This window comes from Podarcis erhardii (assembly GCF_964252035.2).
Source record: "Podarcis erhardii genome assembly, chromosome: 10".
Lineage (NCBI taxonomy): Eukaryota > Metazoa > Chordata > Lepidosauria > Squamata > Lacertidae > Podarcis > Podarcis erhardii.
The window spans coordinates 54,687,887-54,715,179 of NC_138500.1; the positions used below are offsets into that span (position 1 = coordinate 54,687,887).

Here is a 27,293-nt window from a genome sequence, read left to right on the forward strand (position 1 = left end):
GTGTTTATTTTAGGGGCTGTTCGGTGACATACACTTTGAGTCATTGGAATAATTCTCTGTATTTAAATCAAATGCTTTCTTATAATCAATGACCTCCTTATACAGTGGCAGATTGCTTCTGCATATTTAGCAGCTTGGTTCATCATATATGGAGATGGTGTATTATACAAAATCATGATTCAAGGACAGAATTATTCCCTTGATTGGACTTGAAATCTATTATTTTTTGTTGTCTGATGTCAAAACATCTTCATAAATATTTCTGCAATTTTATACCAGTGGTTCACAGGTCCACATGATCTTGGGTTCCCTTTGTCACTGTTTTTAGGCTTCTTGTTTTGAAAATGACAATAGGGGTTTGCTGTTTAAGTTTTCAGGGAATTTCTGGCACGGTAGTTCATGCTGTGAACAGGTTTTTCTACTTCTGCTGCTGGGCCTGCCTCTGATCTTTCTAATGTTCAGAGCCATGCAGTCTTCCCTAGGCTCTCATATTTTCTTACCCCTGCTCTAAAAATAGAAGAAAAAGTTATCCTGCCTAGCTGTGCAGAAAGAAGCCCCACCAGCAGCAAAATGGACAAAACCCTCCAGTTATAATGAAGATAACTTCTTTGATCCCCTCGTACCCCTCTCCAAACCAAAACACTTCTAAACAAAATAAAGTCTATTAGTTATAGTTCAAAGAGAAAAAGACTTAGGAGAGTGACTGGGTTTTTTGTGTTTTTTTAATTGAACATGCATGAGTTAGTTGAAGGTATGGTGGAACTTCACCTTTCCATCAAAGAAAGAAAGAAGAAATATACTACTTGTCCAGATTTTACTGAATGTATGAGGTTCTTCAATAGCCCATCAATGAGCCACTCATTATTTCCATCTCTTTCCATCTACCTTCCAAAACCAGACGTTTACTGCTTAGGTCATCATCGAAGGCAGGACTCAGGACTGAAGAGCAAACAGCAGCAGTTTAGGAGGAGCCAATGGGCAGCCTAGGTAGGTGGAGCTTCGCCATATCCAGAAGGTTATTTCTTGAGAGGTTGCAGTTAAGTGGCTCACCACATGGGGCAGTGGCTAGCAGCTACTGGCAGCCTGACAACAGAACAGCAAGCACCAGGTGAGCTTTTTAGGCACACCTGAAAAATATCCTCTCCCTGGTCACAGCTGTCCAGTTTCAGATGCTGGTGGTGTCATTTAGTCATTTGGTACTTTGAGTTGGACCTGGAAACGAGCTGGTAGCCACTGTGATTTTAAGAACTGGCAAGATATATTTTGGTATAAGGTAAAGGTAAAGGGACCCCTGACCATTAGGTCCAGTCGTGACCGACTCTGGGGTTGCGGCATTCATCTCACTTTATTGGCCGAGGGAACCGGCGTACAGCTTCCGGGTCATGTGGCCAGCATGATTAAGCCGCTTCTGGTGAACCAGAACAGCACATGGAAACAGCATTTACCTTCCCTCCAGAGCGATACCTATTTATCTACTTGCACTTTGTACTTTTGAACTGCTAGGTTGGCAGGAGCAAGGACCGAGCAACGGGAGCTCACCCCATCGCGGGGATTCGAACTGCCGACCTTCTGATTGGCAAGTCCTAGGCTCAGTGGTTTAACCCACAGTGCCACCCGCGTCCTTTCTATTTTGGTATAACTGGCCCCAATTAATAACCCAATCACTATGTTTTATCACTAATTACAGTGTGCAAAGTTTGTACTCATTGAAGTGGCTATGAAGATTTATGGAACTTATTGACAAGGGGAAATCAAAATAAATATGTAACCCGGTCAGGTCAACATCCTTGAGCCATGCACTGTGGGCAGTTGAATAGTCATGAAATTGAAAAGCTGCTTTAGGAAACATAAACTTTGCATTGATGTTTCATACCTGAAACACAATTGAAAGCACCCTGCTTACTCAGAAACTAAGTCCCACTGAGTTCAATGGGATTTACTCCGTAGTAAGTATGCATAGGATTACAGCCTTCATTACATTTAAGTACTCTTGCAAAGGAACTGAACATGCCTCAAACACCAGGCTTAATTTACATGCAAATTTGAAAAAGAACCTTCCCCCAAGATGCTTATCCCAGTCTTCCCCAACTTGGTGCCCTCCAGATGTTTGGAACTTAGGTCCCATCTGTTCTAGGCAGTGTGGCCAATTCAAGGATGTTGAGAATTGTAGGCTAACAAGCACCAAGTTAAGGAAGACTCCCTTTTCCTGTTGCCACCACCATATTATCAATAGTTTTTACTTCAGGAGTGAGGAAGTTGTTGTCCTCCAGATGTTGGACTGCAACTCCCCACAGCCCCAAGCAGGCATGTCTATTGGTTAGGGATAATGGGAGTTGTATTCCAGACACATCTGGAGGTGCTCTATATTTTGCTTTCTGAGTAAGCCTCAGAATTTAGTACAGCATTGGCTGACCCACAGCTCAGATCAACATCACCTGTCTTTTCTCCCTCGTTTCTAGAAAAAGCCATCTTACCCCAGTTCCTTTAACAGCCCAACTTCCTCTTGCACTCCATTTAATGCTAACCTGTCTCTGTTCTACTGTACCTGTCTTCACAAAACAGTCTGGGTTTTTTGTAAAGTCTAGTAGCTTGGTTTCTCAAAAAGCTAAAAAAAAAAAAACCCACCAAAAAACCCCCCTCACAATTTCATGTTTGCTTTCTAAGTTGCTCTTGTGAAAAGAAGCACTATTATCTCAAGTCCTTATTTGAAAATTCGACGAGCCTGTCATTTCCCCCTTCCCTGACTTGCATTTCAAAGCCATCTGCTTCTTTTTATCATCTTGTCTACTTCCCCATTATAGTTATACATTATGATATTGAAGCAGCCTTTGATCGTTTTGTAGTTTGCTTAGGTCCTTGTGTAATACGCTCACTTCCTTGTCTATGAACATGTTCACTTGCTTTGCGAGAAGACTGTGTGTCAGTGAAAAAGACTGTACCAGCCTAATCTAATCTGTCTATTTTTTTTAATCATTTGACATGTTTTGTCTGCTGTTACCCTATCAGCTTTGTCTTTCGCGTTTTAGCTGAGTCTTTCTTGATAATTAATATATCTACTCTGGGGACAATAATTAATGCACTTCCTCCACTCTTTTATATCTTCTTTTCTTTGATACTGCAAAATAAAACCCATTATTATTTTTGAAGTTCTTTTATCTCTTTTTTTCCCTCCCCCATCTGTTCCTGAAGTGACCCTAAAACATCAGCACTTCGTTTTGTTCTGATACAGCTGTGGCAAAGCAGAGATGTCGGTGGTGGTGGGATCTCTCCTATTCTTACTGGTGTTTATCTCACATTTCGGCAGCAAAGTATAAAAATATTTTTTTGTGCCAATTTCTGAACAGTGTAATCTGATACAGAAGTCTGGTTAAGTTCAGTGGGGCTGTTCTTGGGCACGTTTTTGATAGGGCTGCAGCCATAATGTCCCTACCTTTTTATGATGGCAAGTGTAATGCTAAGGATTCTTGCATTGCACAGGATTGGACTAGATGACCCTCAGGGTCCCTACCAACCAGCATTTGAAATTCGCCAGGCGCATTTTGTACCTGGCTATCTGCCACTTGCAACCAAGTGAAGATGCCCGGGCACCAGGATGGCGCTTGGCGTCTCCACCATCTGGAGGTGCATGTCTGGAGATCCCTGGATCTTGACTGTTTTCACATACTAGCAACACATCTTGTAGAATTCTATCCATTATATTTTATCTGCACAATCAAAATGAATTGCAGGAACCAAAAAGTCATATTGGAAAAATACAACTTTTGAGCTGTCTGCCCCCAAAATAGCAACTAGGCGTTCTGTTTGGCGACTGCAACCCTGGTTTAAGGAGCCTAGCCTATATATCTGAGTTTCTAACACACCTTTAACTCTACAATTCTATGGCTATATGATTTCAGTAAGAGCAGTCTATGCAAGCTCAGAGCTTGTTCTACCACTCTGACCCACTGGACGTTTTTGCCTTATGAGGATGAACTGTGGATAGCCTTGAGCTCCTGCTCTCACCCCTCTGCTCTCTTCCTCCAGTGCATCAGGGCACCTTTTCCTTTTAGATTTACCTGTCCACTCCTTGCACATAACATCAAATAATAATAATAATAATATGGCTTTACTATTTTAAAAAACCACATTTATTCTGTGCCACTGATGTGCAATTTCTGTAGGCCACTGTGGCTAAATTTTTCTCTGCTCTTTTAAGGCCCAGTAACAATGTGGTGTAATTGTTAAACAATACAAAGATTAACAATATGTTGAGATGCATGTTTTCAAGAGTGGCGTTCATAATTTAAGCTGATGTTTCTGTGATGGCTTACAGCACACCTGCTGGGAGTTCTTTATGAGCTGCTGTTTTCTGTTGGTGTATTTACAGCAACAAACATAGCAGGACTTTTTCTACTTAGTTTAGTATTTAAAAAATCAAGTAAAAAATTATGAATCATGCCCTGCTGCTGCATCTTTTAAATTATCTTAACCATACAGGTCTCTCTTAAAATTAAGCACTGCATTATTTCCTAGAGAGCAACTATAGGAACCATTTAACGCACATAAGCAATGTAGTGACAAACACAAGGGAGGAATAATATTGTGCAAGTGTGCTTTGTAAATTAGAGCCGGCGTATCTCCTACTGTTATGGACTTTTTGGACACAGAAGAATGGTGGAAGGAATCAGCTGGGGAATCACCAAGGGAAGAAGGCTCAGAGCCTGGGGATAGGTGGTGGGATGACAATGAGTGGTCAGAGGGAGAAGATTGTTGGAGGTAAGCTGAGGAGGTAATTGTGCTTAGTGAGCAGAGAGAGTCTATGGCAGAAAGGTCAAGAATCGGATTCAGAGGCTGAAGGAGGAGGGTGGGAGGAAAGAGGCCAAGAGACAGAGGTGAGTCAGGCTGGTGAAGAGTCATGGGCCTCTCCCCCTCCCGTGTCAGGAGCAGGTCAGCAATAAAACACCCAGTGTCAGTGAAGTTGACTTCCTATTCAAAAAACCCAAGACAGCTCAGGCCTAGTAATCACAGAAACTTGCCCCATGAGATGGTTGGGAGGACTGAAGGTCCCAAATTTCCCACTGCTCTAAAGTAGTCCTGCCCCAGGTCCTTCCCCAGCAAGGTGAGGCTCCTTCATCTTGTCTCTTTTTGCTCCACTCTCTTCATTCCTCTTTGTGTTTTGGGTGTCCTGGGGGAAGGGAGCTGGTCACAGTAGGAGGGGGAAACTCCCTGGCTTCTTCAGTCCCACTCCTTTCCAGCCTTTGAGTCTAGACTGCCCTCTTCCACAGCCACTTTCTGCTCACTGAACGCTGGTACCCTTTCAGCTTCCAGCACCACCACCTCACAGTCTGCTTCCTCTTCTGTCTCTGGCCATTCATTGCTGTCCCACCAGGGGGCTCTGAGCCTTCTTCCCCTGGGAGTTCCCTTGGGGGTTCCCCAGCTGCTGCCTCCCACCACTCCCTGGCACCCAGCCAATCCATGACAACAAGCTCCCCTTCCCCTGTCTCCCAGAAACATGAGAGGCATGAAAAGGGCGGAGGCGAAATTGGCTGCATGCACGCACAGTATCCGATTGCTTGGGAAAAGCCCTGGTAAAGGGACCCTGACCATTAGGTCTAGTCGTGGCCAACTCTGGGGTTGTGGGGCTCATCTCGCTTTACTGGCCAAGGGAGCCGGCATACAGCTTCTGGGTCATGTGGCCAGCATGACTAAGCCGCTTCTGGCGAACCAGAGCAGCGCACAGAAATGCCATTTACCTTCCCGCTGGAGCGGTACCTATTTATCTACTTGCACTTTGATGTGCTTTCAAACTGCTAGGTTGGCAGGACCAGGAACCGAGCAACGGAAGCTCACCCCGTTGTCAGGATTCGAACCACCGACCTTCTGATTGGCAAATCCTAGGCTCTGTGATTTAACCCACAGCACCACCCGCATCCCAGCTGTGGGTAGGCAGGGACCTTTAATCTCAGCAACTGATTCCATAGAGAAACATCTGCTGGGAATGAGCTGCTGTGCTCAATAGGCGTGACACTCAGCTAAATCTGTGGAGATCATGTTTTTACTAGTAAAGACGCATTTTTGCTCCAGCTTTCGACTGTGATTACTGACCTGCACACTCTGTGACATGTACTTTGATCAATGATTATTATTGGTTTTAGTCTGTTGCTTTCTTATCATGCTAACATTGCTAATTTTAGTTACAGATAGGTAGCCGTGTTGGTCTGCCATGGTCAAAACAAAATAAAAAAATTCCTGAAAAATGACAAAGCCATTTTTCACCTTCTCACCCCTTGCTTTTTCCTGTTAGACCTATTGCAGTCGTTAAGAGTCGTCAACAGGCTCATCGCAGCTATCTGCCAATCACCCATTCCCACCACCCTTCTGAGTAATACCCCTCCCCACCTTCTCACTATATAGAAAGGTCTGGTGACTTCTGTTTCAGTGTATCTGAAGAAGTGTGCATGCACACGAAAGCTAATACCTAGAACTAACTCAGTTGGTCTTTAAGGTGCTACTGGAAGGAATTTTTTTATTTTGTATTGCTAATTTTAACAGTAAGTAAGCTGATGAGTAGTCTAGGTGTTCCTGCAACCCCTTTGGTGTCATGATCTGTATGTTACAGCTTCATTTACCAGCTTTATTTACCTGCTTTATTGTCATAGATAACACTGAAAATGATAAAAATCCATTTTGCATTATTCTGGGGAGTCTGCTACAATTATAATGTGATTTCTTTATTTTTTCCCTAGGTGCAGGTACCAACATTTTAAGTTGTAAAAATACATTGACTATCCCATGCATATAAAAGCACTTCTTGTAGAACATTCTGGCTAAAAGCCAATGTACTATCTATTACTTTTTCCTCACTCTTTCCTCTGTATCTCCTTCTATCTGCTTTGTATTTTGGAGTGTGGTTTGCTGGTCTATTCTCCATGCATTCAGACATCTGTTCAGATATCATCACCCAATTTGTTGTGATGGTTCCTGAGATGGAGAAACCATTTTTTGTCTACATTTGGATGCCATTTCAAATCAAGATGTCAGACCAAAATGTTCCAAACTGTGCCACCACTGAAGATAACACCACCTAGTGGCATAATAGTTCCTGAGATTGAGAATCAGGTTTAAATCTATGTTTGGATATCGTCAGATGCCATTTTCAATCAAGATAGAGACCGAACAGTTCCAAACTGCATGCATATGGACAACTCTTAAGATCTTGAATCAATATGCTGGACTAATTATTTCAAAACAGCACTGATTTTAACCAAATTTGACAGGAAACTAATAGGGCCATGCACCAGATTGGGGCAAAGCCCGAACCCCAAAGTAAATCAGGACAATTCAGGAGGATATGGACTTTGATTGAATCGAATTAAGACAGAATTGGGACACGGGTGGCGCTGTGGTCTAAACCACAGAGCCTAGGGCTTGCCGATCAGAAGGTTGGCGGTTCGAATCCCCGTGACAGGGCGAGCTCCCGTTACTCAGTCCCTGCTCCTGCCAACCTAGCAGTTCGAAAGCACGTCAAAGTGCAAGTAGATAAATAGGTACCACTCCGGCAGGAAGGTAAATGGCATTTTTGTGTGCTGCTCTGGTTCGGCTTAGTCATGCCTGCCACATGACCCGGAAGCTGTACGCTGGCTCCCTTGGCCAGTAAAGCAAGATGAGCGCTGCAACCCCAGAGTCATCCTCGACTGGACCTAACGGTCAAGGGTCCCTTTACCTTTACCTTTAAGACAGAATTGGTCTGGCTTGGGCTGCCAGGAGTGATCTGTTAGTGGGGCAGAAAACAAAGTAGAGGTGGGCAAGAAAGACACAGCTGGACAACTGCATTGCAAACATTGGGGAAACGTGAATATCAAGTGTGTTTCGGTCCTTGTATTATTTTGAAACATGCAAATTAAGTACAGTATTTACTCAAACATAATGTGCATCTTTTTGAGCCAAATTACATTGCGAAAATTAGGGTGCTCATTAGATTTGATGGAACATTAGATTTGATTGCAAGCTTGAAAAACACCACTGACACAGCAAGTACTTTTTTGGTTTCAAGGTTTTGAAAATTGAGGTGCACATTAGATTTGATGGCACATTAGATTTGCGTAAATACAGTAAGTGAATTGCATTTCTTGCTCATCACAAACTACAGCACATTTATATTTATTGTGGCTTATGCTGCAGTACACCTGAAATACACGATACACTTGAAACAGTGGTCTGCTGTCATGGTCATGATTTTGTCACTCCAGAATTCATGTCCATGTTACTGTGAAGAAGAAGTTTCCATTAGGACGAATGAATGCTTCCCACCGGAGCCCAAACAGCACCTGAGTTTTAAATCAAGTCTATGGTGTGGGAGAAATAGGTTAACCCTCATTCTGTGCACCACTCTCTTAATCCTGACACACACACAATCGTGCTGATTTCGATTTTTTTGTTTGTTTTAATGGGTACACGATCTCCATTCACACATTTAGCATTGCACATTGTTTGGCCCTAATGCAAGCATTGTGAAGGCAATGCAATGTAGTGTCGACAACTGGGGTCGACAGTCTCTCATCCAGGCACACCAGCTTGTCCCTGCAATTGAGGGGGCCACATCGCACGACACTGATGTCACACATGTCATGCTGATGTGCCGTGAGCGTGCCGCATGGCTTCCACGAGTGACGTCAGTGCATAATCCAGCCTGTGCACATGGTGTGCACACATCACTGTGGAATATTGAGGGGCCCTGGCTCCTGCCTTGAAAATTTGGGGAGTGGCCTTCACCCCCCCCCGATGGTGCCCCTGCTCCCCTCCTTTAATGTCCTAAAGCCTTGAAACTTAACAGCGCTCCTTGAGTGATAAACATTCTGTGACGTCAAGGCTGTGTATTGCCCATTGATATTAGAGGCCTATACGTGTTCTGGAGCGTTTCAAAGGATCAAATTATCACAAAGCCTTTGGACATAGCTGACCACCTTCCACAGCTGGGGTTTTAACTTTTCTGTTCCAATGCAATAGTGTTTCTAGGCAAAGAAAATTCTGTGCCAACCTCATAAATGCTGCTCTTTTTTGCATTCAATTATTCAGGACAACTCAGAATAGGGTGCTTTGAACCATCACTCCCCCCCCCCCCGTCTTCCTTTAATAATAAAAAATACTGAATTTCCATTTTCCTTATTTTTGAATGCCTTACATTTTTCCACTGCTTCCTTATTAATGCCTTTGTTTTAAAAATGGGGCACAGAGACTCATGATCTCAGCAAATATCTTAGTGAGTATACTTTTGCTTTGGGGCAAGCACAACTTAATATTCATAGATCTTGGAATGCAGCAACAGAACGTGAAGAGAATCAATGTGGATTCTCAAGCATTAGGTACTGGGGCTAAATATCAGATGTGAACAACTTATCAGAGGATTGGCAACATTATTAAAGTATCATGTTAGAGCCAAGATATCTCTTAAGTTTCAAAAATCCATGGAAAGGAGGATGCTGGTGCTAGTTGACATTTCAATAAAATATGGCTAAGAAGAAAATACCGTGTATAAAAAGTTCTCAACAGAAAACCACAGAATGAAACAATAAAGCGGGAAGGCAAAGCAATAAGGTAAAAAATAGATCCCACAACTTGCGTTTTAAATCTGGGAATAAATTAAATCCAAATCAAAGGCAGGTGTTGGCTTAATTGCATTTGTTTTTATTTGTGTGCACATGCCAACATATATATATATATATATGCGTAAAATATTGAAAACAAAATCCGAATAGGTGTATCTATATGACAGGCTACTGCTTCCACTTGGGGGAAAAATGAGAGCTTTATTTTTTGAACCAGGGTTCACCTGTCCTTAGAATGAGCATTCAGTTCCAGAGCCAAGATCTGAAACTATGAAGTTTATTTCTATCATCAAACATAAAACAGTCTACATGCACCTCCTACCAATAGGGCACAACCTACAGGTCAGAAGGTGTGATGTCAAGGCTGTGTTCTGCCTGGTAGCTCCCATTTTTTTTTGAGAATTAAGCACTGTCCTCTGCTCAAAGGGTGATTCAAAGCTTGTTTGTGTGAAAGCATAGCAGCGTTCTGGGACTGCACGTAGATGCGCCAAAAACCCTAATTTCTTTGCTGTATCCAGGAAATGTGCCTCTGTGGCATCAAAACAAACATTCTGTAGCAGTATTCTATTCCTAAAACATCCCCTCTAGTCATACCAAAGATTGCAGTATGAGGTACATCACTGGTTAAAATGCTTGTTTCAGAACAGCAAAGTGACTACAAAAAGCCACATTTCAGTGTGATGTAAAAGAAAATGTGCATGTGTAAGACTGGAAGAATTCAGCATAATAATCCTGTTTAGTAAACCATGGTTTATTAAGCCAAGGATGAAAATTGTGCAAGTATTGTGCAAGTATGCTCTTCCCCTCCCTCCTTCCCTCATGGTGCTGCAATAGTTAATTTACGGTAAGTGAGAGACTCTGATTTGATCCTGGATTCCAATCTGCAATACGAAATCTGGACCCAATTCTAGTTTCATATCATGGTTTGAAGTCCACGATTAAACCACATTTCCTCAGGTCAGATGTAGCAGGAAACTCTTAGCTAAAGTAATGGTAAGCCTGTACACAACGGGAGAGGTAGGGTGGCCTTTATAAGGTACACGTTCCTTTGAGGACAACTTTCCAGGAGGTTCATGACAATGGTGGGTGGGGCAATGGCTGTGACTGATCCCTTTGTACAGTAAACTAGATTCAGCCATGCAAAATTCACACGTTTCCACACACACACACACACACACACACACACACACACACACACACACTTCTTTCTCCATCCTCCATCCAAGTGCAAAGCCATCTGAAGAGGACACAAAGCAGGGTCAGTGAAGGGTGTGGCTTGGAAGGTTTCCAATCAGTATATGATGTATATTCCTGATGACTATGTTCTGCGTCCACAGTTGGAGTCAATAGCATAGGTGCTGGCTCCAGGGGACCAAGGTTCTTTGGGCCCCATCCATCTTTCTACAGAGGGGACACATCACCCGTTGTTGAGGCCAAACACGGAACCGGGTTCAGAGCAATGTCAGGACATTGCGTCATCCCCCCCCCCATGTTCTTTGGAAGACGGCGCCTCTGCTCAGTAATGCTTCTCAAGACCAGTTGCTGGAAAGCTCTTCTCCTTTGGTCCTGGTGGCAGGTCATACCACTGTGAAAACAGGATGCTAAGCTAGATGGGCAGCAAGCTCTTCTTAGGTTCTTATGCCCAGAAGGTGTATACAGTGCCCAGGCATAAGATCCCCTACTTATGCTCTGTAGGAAGTGTTTTCTTTCACCTGTCTTGGTCATACTGCAATTTGATTATGGGACTCCAAGTTCTAAGAGGAGAAGCCTATGTCCGTGCTTGCTGTTTTTTACAGTGATGGATGTAAAACAATATTAATTGGCACGTTAGTGTGGGTTTTTTCTTCTTTTTGGGGCGTATGGGCATTTTAAGAAATACCTAGATTTGTTTGCATGCCTGGTATATTCCCCTCCCCCTTGCCACCAGCTTCCCAGATGCTGGTATTATTAAAGGCAATAAACTGTAATCACTCCAAAGGAGGCTGATGATAGCTGGAAGTAGGTAGGCGAAACATGGCATGTAAATGTGTGTGCACAGAGCCATTTTATGGCCCTGAAAAAGACTGTACAGTATATGATTTGCAACAAGGTAGGCAACTCCAGGCCCTCCTGTGTTCCCTTAATGAGCGACATTCAGCTATGCAACAGTATTGAGAGTAGTAAACTGCAAAGTATCTTGCACTCTGTCTTTCTACATACACGTGAAACTCAGTGGGGTGGCTTGAGGAGAATACATCGGCATTATCTGGACTCACAATTATCTTTTCAGTTGCTTGGAACAATCTCTTTTCTCCAAACAGAGTCAACAGTAATGGAGATCTATTTCTAAGGGAGTGGTACATTCTCCTTAGAGAGGAGCTATAGTGATGTTTGCTAAATTTTGGTTTTGCTGGGGATGTTTTTGGGAGAAATATCCCAAAACTTCATTAAAAAAATTCCAACAGAGATTCTGATTTGATTTTATCAAGAGTTGGATAGCAGCATAGTGGGTGAAGCCTATTTCTATTCCAATTTAAATCCTTTCCATGCTCACCAAATACATTTTTAAACAAATTAATTTGCATCTGAAATACAAATGGTTAAAAGGTTTTGTGGTATTTAATGAAAATATTCTGTTTTTTTAAAAAGCCTATGACTCTCTCTCTGTCCTTTATGTGTTGCACTTCATTTAGTGCTACTCTGTATGACATGTTTTAAGCATCTTCTCAAGGAAATCTTGAGTGCAGCAATTCAAGAGAGAGGACCTCTGTTGTTATGGTAACTAAAGTTGTAAAACATGTAAATACCATGTTCTATAGTTAAGAGAACACTGCTTTGTGGAACACTTATCGGAAGAGCTGGAACTGAATATCTGTATGAGCTCTTGGTTTCTTTGAGCCACCCTTTGGGGCCATATTGCATTAGGGTGGCCATCACTTAGGCACTGCCAAAATAGCGGAAGAGAAAAACGCATCATCCAAAAGTGGACTGATGAAATCTGCATACGCTAATTTATACGTGTAGTTGCCAATTTTGAAATAATGACTATAATTTTACAGTTACAGATAGGTAGCCGTGTTGGTCTGCCATGGTCAAAACAAAATAAAAAAAAATAAAAATAAAAAAAATAAAAAAATTCCTTCCAGTAGCACCTTAAAGACCAACTGAGTTAGTTCTAGGTATGAGCTTTCGTGTGCATGCACACTTCTTCAGAGGTGCACACTTGAAGAAGTGTGCATGCACACGAAAGCTCATACCTAGAACTAACTCAGTTGGTCTTTAAGGTGCTACTGGAAGGAATTTTTTTATTTTTTTTATTTTTTTTTTATTTTTTTTGTTTTGACCATGGCAGACCAACACGGCTACCTATCTGTAGCTGGAACTATGGAAGGCACCACATTGAGCCGCATGAAATGGAAGTCCATCAACCTCACCAAGAAACTTGCACAGGTACAGACTGATATCTTCTTTCTTACTAAATGCAAGAACCTGGACATTATACCCAAGGGTCTTAGAATTAAGAACCCTCTACAATCCACGTATCCCACTGAATATGCAAGAAAACTATGCAGCACTTTCTCTAAGAAGCTGCTCAAACATCTGATCAGCGTTCTCTACTCTAAACAGAAGCTAATAAAGGAGGAACTCCTTGTATTGGACAACTCTATCAGGAACCACCAAGCTTGGCAAGAGTTCCAAAAGGAAAAACAGAACATTTACCACTCTCAACTGGAGCTACTGAAAAAACAGAAAAACAAGAAACTCTCTAACCTTTCCAACCTACAGGCTACTAATCAAAACAAGATCAACAATATTGTCAATCTCTCACAGCAAGCACTCAGCCCAGCTGAGGAATCAGTCCTTTCATGTGGACTGTCATTCTGCCCTGCCAAATCCCCAGACATGATTCAGTTCTGTGGGGACTTGGAAGCATTTTTCCGCCGTTTACGCCTGAAGGAGTATTTTCAACACACACAACAACAAGACAAAGCAGAACAAGCAACAACTTCACAACCCACTGCAGAACAACAACCACCCTCCCAACAGAACACTGACCACCAACTACCACCGAAAAAGTGTTACACAAAAAGGGACTCCACATGGACCCCTCCTGATGGACGCAATACCACACTGGACTTGTACATTGACTGCTTCCGCCACAGAATCCAAACAGATGTGACCAGAAAACACCATCGCTTACAACAAAATCTAAACCATGCCGAAAGGAGAGCCATAGATAATCTCAGAAACAACCCAGACATTATAATTAAAGAAGCGGACAAAGGTGGAGCGGTCGTCATCATGAACAAAACTGACTACATTCAGGAGGCTCACAGACAACTTTCCAATACCGCCTTTTACATAAAATTGGACTCAGACCCCACACAAGAATACAAAAAAGAACTGAACAAGATTGTTAAGGAGCTACCCCCACACATCCAAGAACAGATCCTCACAAACACACCAACAGAACCTCGACCAGGAACTTTCTATCTTCTACCTAAAATACACAAACCAGGAAATCCAGGACGCCCCATCATTTCAGGTATTGGCACTATTACAGTGGGTGTCTCCGGTTATATGGACTCTGTTCTGAAACCATATGCCATCAGTGCTCCCAGCTATGTACGTGACACCACAGATTTTCTGAGGAAAATACAATCTTTAAATAATCTTCCCAACAATACTATACTAGCTACTATGGATGTGGAATCTCTGTATACCAACATCCCACACAACGATGGTTTACAAGCTATAAGGAATACCATTTCAGATAAAACCACAGCGGACTTTGCTACCAAACTCTGCCAATTTGTCCTTACCCACAACAACTTCAAATTCGGTGATGACCTGTTCCTTCAGATCAGCGGCACAGCAATGGGCACCCGCATGGCCCCACAGTATGCCAACATCTTCATGGCGGATTTAGAACAACGTTTCCTAAACTCCTACCCACTCAAACCTCTCTTGTACCTGCGATACATTGATGATATTTTTATCATCTGGACACATGGTCAACAGACCCTGGACACCTTCCACCAGAAATTCAATGATTTTCACCCCACCATCAACCTAACAATGAATCAATCTATGCAAGAAATACATTTTTTGGACACTACTATAAAAATACAGGATGGGCGCATAGACACCACCTTATACCGTAAACCAACTGACCGACAAACATATCTACATGCCTCTAGCTACCATCCCAAACATACCAAACAGTCCATTGTATATAGCCAGGCACTACGTTACAGCCGCATCTGCTCCAATTCTACAGACAGAGACTCTCACCTAAGAGATCTACAGCAAACCTTTTTAGAACTAAAATACCCAGCAGATGAAGTTAGACAACAGATCAACAGAGCCAGACTGATACCCAGAGAGAACTTGCTGCAAGACAGACCCAAAAAAGAAAATAACAGAACACCTCTAGTCATCACATACAGCTCCCAAGTTAAAACAGTACAACGCATCATCAGAGATCTACAACCTCTCCTGGACAATGACAGTTCTCTTTCTCAAGCTCTGGGAGGAAGACCTTTCATTGCCTCCAGACAGCCCCCCAATCTTAAACAACTCCTAACCCACAATAATACTATAACCAGACTTAACACGGACACTGGCACCAGAGCCTGCAATAAACCCAGATGCCAACTTTGCTGCCACATACACCCGGACAACACCATTACTGGCCCCAACAACATCACACATACCATCTCGGGACTATTTAATTGCTCATCGTCTAACATTGTGTATGCCATAAAATGCCAACAGTGTCCTTCAGCTCTCTATATTGGACAAACAGGCCAGACCTTACGCCAAAGAATAAACGGACATAAATCCGACATCAGGAACCACAAGACAGAAAAACCAGTAGGAGAACACTTCAATCTCCCAGGACATTCTATACAAGATCTCAAAGTAGCTGTTCTATTACAAAGGAATTTCAGAAATAGACTGGAAAGAGAAGCTGCTGAATTGCAACTTATCACCAAACTTAAAACTATGGAGAGACCTGGTTTGAACAAAGACATTGGATTCTTATCTCATTATACATGACAAAGCCATTTTTCACCTTCTCACCCCTTGCTTTTTCCTGTTAGACCTATTGCAGTCGTTAAGAGTCGTCAACAGGCTCATCGCAGCTATCTGCCAATCACCCATTCCCACCACCCTTCTGAGTAATACCCCTCCCCACCTTCTCACTATATAGAAAGGTCCGGTGACTTCTGTTTCAGTGTATCTGAAGAAGTGTGCATGCACACGAAAGCTCATACCTAGAACTAACTCAGTTGGTCTTTAAGGTGCTACTGGAAGGAATTTTTTTATTTTGTTTTTTATAGCAGAGAAGACGGTGAACAGGTGAACTGTGTGCCTGCTCGATCAGCTGTCTAGGTGTCAGCCTCTGGTAGGTGACTGGAACTGGGACTACTATTAGCAAGGGAGCAGGGAGAAGAGAAGGGAGCTCAGGGAGATAAGTGGTGTGCATGACTGAACAGCCAGGGACGAGAAGAATCCTATTCCTCCTAAAAATGAGAGTAAGGGACTTCCCAGCCTTCCTCTGTAGTAAGAGGTCAGATTGGCACTCTTTGGGTACTGGGCCTGCCCCTTTCACCAAAGAGGCAGGAGATGGTTACAAATATATATTAAAAGTGCCCTGTAAAACCCAGGCACATTGTCTCCTGGGGATTTGCTTTGACTGCAGAAGCAACAATATGGACCGTAATAAAGATTGTTGTTGTTATATTTACTACATAACCTGAAGTGATGCCCATCTAGCATATAAATGGGAAGAGCGCCAGGCCAGGAAGATACTTTGATGCAGCTGCACTTTGATGTTCAGGTGTACCTTGGGTTCACAGACAGAATCCTTCCACATTGCTATGTAGAAGCAAGTTTTTGTTTGCACAAGGCATGTTCCTGTAAGATAGGCATAGGCAAACTCTGGCCCTCCAGATGTTTGGGACTATAATTCCCATCATCCCTAGCTAACAGGACCAGTGGTCAGGGATGGTGGGAATTGTAGTCCCAAACATCTGGAGGGCAGGAGTTTGTCTATGCCTGCTGTAAGATAACACTACGGAGAGATAATTAAGATCTCTTTGTCCCAACCACCAGTCACCTCATTTTATTTAATTTTCACTTTCCAACTAGCACTCCTGGTCATAGAGGCATTATTCACGCTCAGCATTTGAATTCTGAGTAAAAGTAGTGAGGTTGTGCCATTTCTGTTCTTCACTACAACTTGAGATGAAACCAGCTGTTCAAGTTGTTCTTGGAACTTTGTAAAGCTGCTCTCTCTCTCTCTCTCTCTCTCTCTCTCTCTCTCTCTCTCCCTCCCTCTCCTTCTCCCTCTCCCTCTCTCTCTCTCTTTAAATCTGCATGTCCACACTAATATATCCCCAAAACAGAGTTCTCTGTGTTGTTTCTTCTTGAAATAAAGCTTCACTGCCTTCAGTGCTTGCAGGATGGTTGCATATGCCATTCTTTCCTGCCAAACTGTGACAGAGGCACAGCAGGGTGGGAAAGAGGTTTAGCCTTGGAGTAATTTTCTAGTTCTGCTCTTGATGTCCTCAATTTTCATATAGCAACCACTAACCAAGATGATGCTTTTATATTTGGTCACACAGAGTGCCGGTGATTGCTGTATACAGCTAGTGAACCTTAATGGGGGTAGTGTGGGTGTAAACCAACCCAGCAGAAAGCTTGTGTGGCTAAGGAAGACAGACCACAACCATTTTTGCCTTCCACTTCAGAGAGCTCATGAAAAATACGACATATGCTTAACTTTGTGTGGTGTCAGGTGCCTTCTTTGTCTGGCTAGAAGATGAAAGACTGAAAAAGAACCATGCTTTAATTTATCCCGATCCAGTTCTGTTTTATAGATTTTGCACCCAACAATGGAGCTTGGTATACTTCCAGGGCTCTCTTCTGCCGTGCCATGATATAAGGGCTGTCATGAAAGTCTTAGAGGACATGCCAGTCAGGAATCTGCACAAGAACCTTATTATCTCTCCCAAACAAGAAAAGAACAGGAAGCTCCTAACTCCATTCATATACAAGTTCATCTGAGTCCAGTGTCACATAGTGGCTGAACTGTATAACGACACAATTCACATGTAAGGTAAAGGTAAAGGGACCCCTGACCATTAGGTCCAGTCGTGGCCGACTCTGGGGTTGCGGCGCTCATCTCATTTTACTGGCTGAGGGAGCCGGCGTACAGCTTCCAGGTCATGTGGCCAGCATGACTAAGCCGCTTCTGGCGAACCAGAGCAGCACACGGAAACACCGTATAGCTTCCTGCCGGAGCAGTACCTGTTTATCTACTTGCACTTTGATGTGCTTTCGAACTGCTAGGTTGGCAGGAGCAGGGACTGAGCAACGGGAGCTCACCCCGTCGCGGGGATTCGAACCGCCGACCTTCTGATCGGCAAGCCCTAGGCTCAGTGGTTTAACCCACAGCGCCGCCCACGTCTCTTATTCACATGTACCCCACAATAAATTTCTGTGCGGTTGGGAACAGCTGGACAGTGAGAAATCTCTGTGATGGGGATAGAAAGCATAGAGAACCTTCCCATTGTGCAGTAGGATTTTGACCATTATTTCATTTTTTATAGAATTTTCTAGATGTGGTTTTGTATTAGAAGACCCAACTCCTGAGTGATTTTGAGATCATCTGTTACTGACCATTCATCTTAGGATGAGGACAAATGTAATGTTACATCAGCAATCAGAGTGAATTATTCATGGCTTATCATATCTAGTGTGAGCTGGATTCACAGTTTGTGTAACTGGTATATGAACCAGCAAACTAAGCAGCATCCCTTGGTTCAACTATAATGGGCTACAGACTAAGTTAAGCTTGTGAGTTCCCAGCTGAACACGGCTGTATGTGAGACTAGCCTATTACTTACAGTGGCAATGCTCAGTTGGAGACCATGTGTGTTGCTATAGATTCATCAACCCCCTTTTCCATAATTGCTCTGGAGATAAGGAAAGGAGGGAGATTATTGGCTGACTCCAGCCAATCAACGCTGCCCGCAATAGGTTTCTACTGCCCCTTTTTTCAAGCTTGATATTTAAAGAGAGAGAGGTCCTTCTTTCCAAGCAAACTTTCTTCTCTATAGTTATGCAATCCCTCCTTTTCATTAGCTACAGGAATGAAGGCTATCAGCGAAGCAGGGGAAAATATGGCACTGACTACTTGGCTCCATTATCTCTGTTGAAAGGTTCCCTAAAAAATGGTCCCCTTATGCTGGGGCACATGGGAAATAATGTTCACAAAATGTGCAGACTGTGCACAAAATCGGCCCTAGATTTTACCCGTGCAAAGTCAAATCTGCTGCACATTTGCAAGCCTCACTGCTAGGGTACATGGCTGTGTTTCTGAGTCTTCCCAGTGAAAGAAACTGCAAATGGCAACCCAGGCTGTGGATGGCAAAGTAGATCCGATGTCTGTCCTTTTGCCCAGTAAGTTGGCCTGCAACTTCATTAAGGAAAGTGTGGAACATTTGAATATTACAAAACAAGGTGCTGCTCGGCATCTCCTGTCAGAATCTGTGTTTCTAAATTTTATTCAACATTTCCCCCCTGTTTTTACATTAAAATTGTGCTTTCTGTAAATGTCTTCACACACACTCACCCCTACAGGCTTCTGGAAGAAGTTTGATGGTGTCTACCAGAATCAACACAGTATATATTTTAGGGTTATTTTATCTGCAAATGATAGTGGATGTCTGATCTGATTATTCCTTTAATTGGTGTGTCTAATAAGGTGTTCTTAGCAAATATGACAACACATTAAAATATTTTCAAACTTGACTTTTTGAAGAATAAACCATGTTGATCATCAAATAGCAGTTAACGTAAGAAATGTATGTGAGTTTTCTGCCTTCCGTGATCTAAAAAAAGCATCACTGTAATTCCCAATTCCCTTTTGACTTCCATAATTTCAAAAATAACTTTAGTCAGCTGGAAAGTGTCTGTTAAAATGAAACAGTTCAGCTGAAACAAATTCTCTTGCTTTTGTCTCCAAGTGAATTGCACTGTGAAAGGACATGAAATCTGCACACATCCTGCCTGAGAGGTTTTGCAGTAGAAGATCAGGCATAAGCTGAAGGGTAACTTAAATACTTCTGTTTAGTACAGCAGATATTCACAATGAGAAAAGGCTGTTGGCTAAGAAACAACAAGTAAAACAAGCCTTTTTTTTAATGGGCTCTCGGTAGGTCTCTGAATTTTTCATGCAAGTTGTTCTGAAATGCTGTGGAAAGTGAGTTTGGTTTGATGAAGTCTGATGGATTCTTAAATGTGTGCAATGGATGTATTTGGGGAGGGTGAGGAAAGAATATCCAGTTATACCAAATAGTGCCTATTGGGAGCCATGTTTCAAAATGCTGTGGGTTTGTGTTTATGCGTATTGACTAAATGGTCCTGCTAGGTTCTGTTTGACAATGAAGTCTGCTTTCTTGTTCAATAGAACATTCAGTCCATTGCTCAGATCTGAACATCTACTGCATTGTTAGCCCACCACAGAGTTCGGGGGAGAGGGAATTGCGCCACAAATAAAATTTTATTAAACAGTGTCAAAAATCATTTCACTACAGGAAAACCTTACAAATATATGCAATCATTTCTATGTGCCAATTTTGTTACATTTACACACCTGTAAATTTATGGGTGCATTTACTTCTCCAATTTCCATGTTTGTTCCATTGACAAAGTTGTGTTTTCAGGCCGAAAATAGCACAATATTTGAAGCATACATCAAAGCATATATTAAGACAGCAACAACAATATGTTATTTATTCCTGTATTCCAGTCTTCTGCAGGGACCCTCAAAGTACCATGCAACAAAATAGACATAAACACAAAAATAAAATGCAACCAGCACAATTACATGAATCTTAAAATAGCAGTTCAGACGCGAAATATAAGTAACAGTGCAATGCTACACATGTCTACCAAGAGGTAAGTTCCACTGAGTTTGTGGGAATCACTTCCTTCCAGGTAAGTTTGTCTAGAATTTCAGCCTAAGCTATTTCAGGGCCAAACTACGCTTTATGCTTAACACATAGTGTGCAGCTACATATCAGGGTTACGTTCACATAGCGAGTTATTCCATTTTCAATACTTTCCCCTAACTGCATTAATATGCAGAATTTGCCAAACCATCAGATGTAGCTGCCTTAGACTGAATTTGTCTATCTTGCACATATTGTCTGCACCAGTGTTTCTCAAACTTGTGTCTCCAGCTGTTTTTGGACTACAACTCCCACCATCCCTAGCTAGCAGAACCAGAGGTCAGGGATGATGGGAAGTGTAGTCCAAAAACTGCTGGAATGCCAAGTTTGGGAAACACTGGTCTACAGTGACTGCCAGTGGTTCATTGCAGTTTCAAGCAGGGAATCTTTTGCCCAGCCCTACGTGGAGACACGAGTAGCGCTGTCGTCTAAACCACAGAGCCTACAGTTTGCTGATCAGAAGGTTGGCAGTTTGAATCCCCGTGACGGGGTGAGCTCCCATTGCTCAGTCCCTGCTCCTGCCCACCTAGCAGTTTGAAAGCACGTCAAATTGCAAGTAGATAAATAGGTACCGCTCTGGCGGGAAGGTAAACGGCGTTTCCGTGCGCTGCTCTGGTTTGCGAGAAGTGACTTAGTCATGCTGGCCACATGTCTGCGGACAAACACCAGCTCCCTGGGCCAGTAAAGAGAGATGAGCGTGCAACCCAAGAGTCGTCCGTGACTAGACCTAACGGTCCGGGTTCCTTTACCTTTACCTTACCTGGAGACACCAGGAATTGAACCCAGGGACTTCTGTGTGATATGCAAAGCCTCTGCCACTGAGCTATAGCCATTCCCCATGCCAAGCCCTCAGATGTGTTGCACATGGCTGCTCAATCCTGCCATCTCCCGCTGTACCTGGAGAAAGTTACGCATCACGTTGCATCCACAGGGGGCTTGAGAAGTCATCTCGGACACTCTGCCATAGGGCAATGGGTTCACTTTCCCCAACCAACGCAGGAGGAGAGAAAGAGGAGGAAGTGCAAGACAAACATCTTGGGATGCTCATTCATCAGCTCAGCCACAAAGAAGAGCTTGGACTGCAACGAATGCCCTGCAAGCCCTCTTTATATACACTCTCTCTTCACCCTGTGTTTGCTGTGCAGAACGCTAACACCATACAAGTGATATTAAACAGGGCCATAATTCAACCGCCCATTCATCATCTTCCACTTAATGAATGATCTGAGAAAACCTATTTGATAGTTTATAGGAACTTTGAATAATGATTTCCCCTCCATCTGTGCTTTTCCTTTGTAGTTTGCCATGGCACTAACATTCAAATCAGCGGAGCATACCAAAGTAACCAGAGCAAGTCTAACCAAAGGGTGAGACACGTTTGTTGACTCTGCATTTTTTAAAAAGCAACAACAATTTTAAAACAGATAGTTTAAATTGGCAGAACTCTGTATTTTGGGTCTATGGGCCGCAATAAAGCTTTGTGTGTGTAAATTTGCAGGAGCAGTTGTTTTTCTGAGAATGCCTGGCTTTTGGTGAATACCAAGGGGGCAAATTTGAATAAAATATGGGGGGAGAGAGAGAGGTAAGCCCCACCCTGCATAATCGATCATATGACAGGGCACATGTACACCATTTGAATGGCAATGCCCATTAACTTCTGGGGGTGCCTGGCACACTCAAATATTTTATTTGAGCCAGTTTGGTGTAGTGGCTAAGAGCGGTAGTCTCGTAATCTGGGGAACCGGGTTCGCGTCTCCGCTCCTCCACGTGCAGCTGCTGGGTGACCTTGGGCTAGTCACACTTCTTTGAAGTCTCTCAGCCCCACTCACCTCACAGAGTGTTTGTTGTGGGGGAGGAAGGGAAAGGAGAATGTTAGCCGCTTTGAGACTCCTTAAAGGGAGTGAAAGGCGGGATATCAAATCCAAACCTCCTCCTCCTCCTCCTCCTCCTCCTCCTCCTCTTCTTCTTCTATCTCAATTGTTTCATTTGATTCTTTATTTTCTGGCTGTTACTGCACTGTACCTTTAAACTCAATCTCCCTCTTATGAGCACCACCTGGGGTTGGCTTTTTGTATCTTTGTTAACATACGGTCAGTAGCAGTGACTACATAACTTTATGACCACTGCTCCATAGCAATAGTTATTATACTGTACTTTTCCATACACCATATAGATGGGGTATGTACCTTTGGTTTGATTTCCCATTATTTTGACATTATAGTTTATGTGTATAATTCATAATCTTTTGAGTTTATTGTAGTTACCATGCATATACAGGTCATTGTTGTAATATCCTTTTATAGTTTATGAAGCATTTCTGTATTCTTCTGCTGTGCTGAAGAATTCCACGAAACAGTATTGATATTGTATCATTGTATTTAGTCATCGTGTTGCCTTGGATATTACTGACTATTGTTAGCAACAGAGGAGTTAAATTGTTTGGTTACTACATGTTTCTGAGAATGTCTGGCTATTGGTGAATAACAAGGGGGGAAACTTGAATAAAATATGGGGGGGGAGAGACAGGTAAGCCCCACTCTGCATAATCGATCATATGACAGGGTACATGCACGCTATTTGAATGGCAATGCCTATTAACTTCTGGGGGTGCCTGGCACACTCAAATATTTTATGGGGGGGGGCAAAGGGGCCTTGGCCCCTAGAGGTTGGCTGCTATGGTGAAGACCGGTTTATATCAGCAAACATTTAAAGTAAGTTTTCTCATTTTATTAGTAAGATTTTTTTCACCCATCCTTCATCATAAGGTCCCAAGGTGGGCTACGATAGTAGAATATACAGGTATAAAAAACTAAACCATTATAACTATAAAACAAAGAAAATGGGTTCCAAATGGAACAGAACAATTGATGTTCCATTTGTGACATTACTGCACACTGCTTTAGAGATGTACATTGCACAGTTTTATTATATCTTTTTAAACTTTACTGTACACTTGCACTGTGTTGAACGGTATATTGCTGAAATGTACAAAATAACTGACAATCTGTAGGATTTATTTTTAATTAAATTTATTCATTTTGTATGGAGAAACATTTAGTGCTTCCTCGACCACTTCGATCTGTGGAACTGTAAATGTTACCTGTGTATTATTGCCTGTGTGCTACATAATACCTGTTCTTCAGATATAAGAATTTGGTTTGTTTGCTTTTGCTACACTGGCACCTATACTTTGAAACTCCTTGCTTAGAGATTTTATTATAATCAAGCAGTATGTATATATATATTGTTAAATAAATAAAAAATAAAAAATAAAAAGAGGGAGGGGGGAAAATAGAAGAAGTTATGTTCAAAAATGTAAATTGTGTCCTAAATTTTGGGAAAGGATGATGGGTCCCAGATTTGACCCATCTCTAAATTTCTCTAGATCTGTGTTCAAGTGGAGTTATGACATAGTGCTTTCAAGAATCATAAAAAGTTTCTGAAAGAATAGCTTTTGTTGTTATTTAAGGACTGCTGGATTTAGCCCAAAGTTTCCACATCAAAAAGGGAACACAATTGTGCAGAAAGGCTTTGAATAACAATGCTAGGGATAATGCTTTAAAATTTTAATAGATTGAGTTTTTCCTGTGATATGTCTATTCTTTTTGATGTTAGCTATAACCTACATTATATTGATCTGTCTCCCCAGTGACCCGCTGAAGTTTATGAGGACATGTTGCTGGCGTATGTATTAAAATGTTGCTTACAGTTCATACAACTTACTTTTGCTCTATTAATTTATCCCTGCACAAATTAGGCCTTGTTAGGAGAAGAAAAACAAGAACAACATAAGTGAGTGAGGAATATTTTCCACTCTTATTGCCAAGCCTATTAAGAAATGTTCCAGTCATTATTCCAAAGTTAATGTTTACCTTTTCAAATACTTCTGACATTTCCCCCTTTAAAATCAATGCATTAAAAAAAACACAACACCACTGACTTGCTTTGAATATCATATGAATTCTGGGGGTGTTCATCACTTCCATCAAATAAAATAAAATAGCTGATGTGTGATATAATGATAAAGAAACATCATGATTGAAATAATAACAAGTGCAGAGCGAAAGAAAAAGAAAAGCAGAATTTATAGTGGTCCCAAAAAAATTATTTTCTTCCAGAAGGGTAGCTATATTAGTCTGTTGCATCAAAAGCAACAAAGCATTTTGGGGCACTTTAAAGACTAGTAAATTTATTATAGCGTAAACTTTCATGGACTAGATTCCCACTTGCAGTTTGGGGTGGGATCCATGAATATTTCATAATATATTTCATAAAGGAGGAGGAAGAAGAAAAACATGTCCAAGATACTGAGATGGCCTGTGTCCGTGTCAACAGAGAAGGCAGTGATTAGGGAGTTAGAAGAGGCACAATGAACAACCCTTCCTGGGCTAACTACCATCTTCAGTTACAGATAGGTAGCCGTGTTGGTCTGCCATAGTCAAAACAAAATTAAAAAAATCCTTCCAGTAGCACCTTAAAGACCAACTAAGTTTGTTCTTGGTATGAGCTTTCGTGTGCATGCACACTTCTTCAGATACACAGTAGAAGTGTGCATGCACACGAAAGCTCATACCAAGAACTAACTTAGTTGGTCTTTAAGGTGCTACTGGAAGGAATTTTTTTATTTTGTTTTGCCATCTTCAGGTGCTTCTTTAATACCCCAACCAGAACTTACCTGGACATAGCAGATTTCTCCTGAGTTGTAGGCACTCCCCACAGGAGAAGAACCAGGGGGTGATAAGTTTAGTTCACATTTTAATGCTATATATATATATATATATATATATATATATATATATATATACACATATATATATACACATATATATATATATATATATATATATACACACACACACACACACTCCTCCTTTCTCCCAGTGCAGGCTCCAAGGTGTCTCAAAGCATAAATTAAAACAGATACAACTAAAAACACACAATGGATACACATTTTATTTGGCACTTCCCAAACCAGTAGGCAAACCAAAATCCTTCAAATTTTTCAGTTGTGATGTTCTCCAACCAAAAACGGTGTAGAAAACTGTGCTTCTAAGGGGAAGCGATGCGCAAAGATGTGTATGCTTCTGAAAGCAACTTAGAAAAATGCCTTATATTAGGGGAAATTGTGATGCTACAAAGAAATGGCGAAATTGTGTACAAAATTGCATATATTTGGAGAATGAGCACAAAAATGTATATCAAGCTTCACATGAACTTAAAAGTAAAATAAAAAAAATCACAGGCTGATACAGAAATGGGTGAAGTGATCTTAATACTGGAGTGAAGAGAAACAGAGAGAAACTCAAACGGACAGATTCACCCATCCCTACATGGGAGCGATGATGTGGGCCTTAAATGATGGGCCACCTCCTATAATTCCTGGATGATGAAGACACATAGCAGGAGGGCTTGGTGGCAGTGACTTGGAGATGGAGGTGGTTGGAGGAAGAAGAAGTGAAGAGTAGAGTGTACAGACTGAAATCAATTTTTGGACAGGATGAAGAGGTGTCAAACCAAGACAAAAAAGAAGTGTCATGCCTGAGCAGAGAAAGGCATGCACCCGCAGCACAGTTTGATCATACTGGGAAATGTTAGCCTGCCAGCCCTACTATTAGGCGATTGAAGCATCTGATTCAGGCAGCACAAGTTAGAGGGTAGGGAGACAGTGAAATGTTAGCTGACAGAGCTATGTGCACCACATGGCCTGCCATGAATCCTCTAAGCGCTAGCCTCTGGCCGTTGTGCAACAAAAGAAGCAGGGGCAGGTGGGTGGGTGCCATCTTGTCCTTTACCTAAGGCAGCAAAACTATTTTTGGCTAATCCTTCCCAGGTATTGTGAAGACAATATGATTTCCTTGAATGGGTGACAGAACGTTCAGGGCACCTTTATAGGACTGAAGAAAGTAGGCCCTCGAGAGGTACAGGTAGCAGGGGAGGAAACAACCACTAAGAATAGTTCTTAATAAACAGAATTTTATTTAGCAGCTATTGGTACCTCTTTCTTTGAGTGACTATTAGTCATTTCACAGTGAGCAAATAAGTAAATAAAGGGAGGAAGGGAGGAACATCGGATAGGAAACTGCAGAGATGGAGTTTTTCAAGGCCTCAGGCAACACAACTGGGTAGCAACACAACAAAATCTTGGGACAGTTTAAATTGAAAGAGGGCTGCAAAACCTGTAGGCAAGCCACAGGAATGGATGCAAAAAAACAACAAAAAACAAAGAAGACTCTCAAAAGGTGGCTATTTTAAAACAAAACAGATGTATCTGTTAGTGAAGATGCAGCTGCTAGCAGTTTTTACAATTGTGGTTACCCTCCCCTGCCACAGACATGAGAACAGCTGTAGTCACATCCTGGAGCACTTCACATTCATGCTTCCTCATAGGATCACATTTGCAAGCATATGCCAATATTTAACAGAGATTGTAGAAGATTGCTCTAAATCCAGAAGGCTACATGATAAGCCCAGTGCATGTGCGAGGGTTTGGAGTCCTGTATTTGTAAGCATACATTCCATATTGCTCAATGTGCCCTTGACACTGCAGAGGGTGACGGGGTGACTTGCCCCACTGCAAGTAGCTTCCGTGTGTGACATTGCCCTCTCAAGCCTTTCCGGCATGTACAGAAAGAGTTGTCTGGATTCTGACCAACATCTGTGACCTTTTTTTTTTTAAAAAAAAACCAATCTGTCTACAACCCAA

At 42.1% G+C, this 27,293-nt stretch overlaps 1 long non-coding RNA gene across 1 annotated transcript; it reads left to right on the top strand.

Moving 5' to 3' along the window:
- The first annotated feature begins 19,048 nt into the window (after nt 1-19,048).
- LOC309350920 lies at nt 19,049-22,155 on the top strand. The gene is made up of 3 exons (XR_014160599.1): nt 19,049-19,067; nt 19,604-19,687; nt 21,890-22,155. It is a non-coding gene; the product is annotated as an uncharacterized lncRNA (long non-coding RNA).
- The last annotated feature ends 5,138 nt before the right edge of the window (nt 22,156-27,293 follow it).